This window comes from Echinops telfairi, unplaced genomic scaffold (genome assembly GCF_000313985.2).
Source record: "Echinops telfairi isolate 266 unplaced genomic scaffold, ASM31398v2 ScPeMD7_7418;HRSCAF=8456, whole genome shotgun sequence".
NCBI classification, from domain to species: domain Eukaryota; kingdom Metazoa; phylum Chordata; class Mammalia; order Afrosoricida; family Tenrecidae; genus Echinops; species Echinops telfairi.
The window spans coordinates 791,029-792,754 of record NW_022111318.1 but is presented as its reverse complement, the minus strand read 5'-3'; positions in this window follow the sequence as shown (position 1 = coordinate 792,754).

Below are 1,726 nucleotides of genomic sequence, written 5' to 3'. Positions count from 1 at the left end.
TTGTTTTTCTTTTGCCCTATGTCTATCTATATAAGATAGGTAGGATGAACAATACAGGGGAGAAAACAAGAAGACTGGCAGTTTGTGGGGGACATGGGAGAGAAGGGGATGGGACAGGGAAGTGGGGAGCCAAAACTCAGGGCTAAGGGAACAAGAAATCAAAAATTGATGGTGAGGAGGGGTTTAATCAAATGCAATGAATTTGAGAGGAATTACTGAGAGCTGAATGGAGGGTGAGCATGATAATGGGATAGGAGGAAGGTGAAAGGAAATAGAGGAAAAAATAGGAGGCAAAATCTATTTATAGAGGTATAGCTTTAGGCATATATATATATATATATATATATATATATATAAATATACTAATTTATAATGAAAGGGATAGAGGCCAATGTACATATATTTATATGTTAAGTATTAGGATAGCAGACGGACTTTGGACCTCTACTCAAGACCTCCCTTAACACAAGAACACGTTGTTCTAATAACCTGGCACTCTTTGATGCTCACCTTCCTGACTATATATATGTCAACTATATATATGTTGCGTGATTCATCAGTGCTATACTGCACCTTGGCTGAATCATCCCTTCCTTATAACCCCTCTCTGTGGAAATATCCAATTGTCTACAGATGGGCTTTAGGTTTCCACTCCAAACCACCTTGTTCGCATCAATAGAGTTGTTTGTTTTGGATCTTTTGATACCTGATACCTGATCCCATAGATACCACATGATCACACAGGCTGGTGTGCTTCTTCCATGTGGGCTTATTTGCTTCCCTGCTGGATGGCTGCTTGTTTAACTTCAAGCCTATAAGACCCCAGACTCTATATCTTTTGATTGCCAGGCATCATCTGCTCTCTTCACCACATTTGCTTATGTGCCCAGTTTGTCTTCAGCAATCGGACAGCTACCAGAAAAATAAAACCCAGATTTTTTCAAAGCTCTATGTTTAATTTTTTATACAAGCACTTCATTAGTTTTTCTTCACCTCTTCTATGACATCAAATCGTCATCCTTTCATGTCCCTCTTCATTTGCAGAAATGAAAAGAAGTCTCATGAAGCAAGGTTAGGTGAATAAGGTGCGTGGGGAAGGGAAGCAAGCTCTTTCCCCCAAAAAACTAGCACACAGAGTTAACTGCATAAGCAGATGCATTGTTGTGGTGGCAAAACCATTCCCTGTCTGCTACTAATCAGGCCTTTTTTGGTCACACCCTGTTGCACTATCTGTTCAGAACCTCTAAACAGAAAGCTTGATTAACTATCTGACCTGGTGGAACAAACTCCAAATGCACTATGAATTGACATTTTCATCTGATTGGGAAATTGACGGATACCCAGAATGAGGTTTGTCCTCAATCACTATTTCACATTTTTTTTGAAATGAGAAAACCACTTGTACACTTGTGTTTGTCCCATAGTGCTGTCCTTGTAAGCTGTAGTTAACATCACAACAGTTTCTGCAGCATTTTTCCCAAGCAGGAAACAAAATTTCATAGCTGAAGAATGTTTTTAAATTGGTCGTCACAAAAACTGAGGTTCGAGTGAAACTGCTTTTACCAAAACATGACCAGAGAGAACCTTCCTAGGCGATGCCATTGGGCACACCAACTCAGAGCCAGTTGATTGATGCTCACCTAGCAGGAAAAATGCGTACTAAGAAAGCTCCACTCCATGCAGTGCAATTGGGATTCATACCAGGTATACAAGGATGATTTTATGT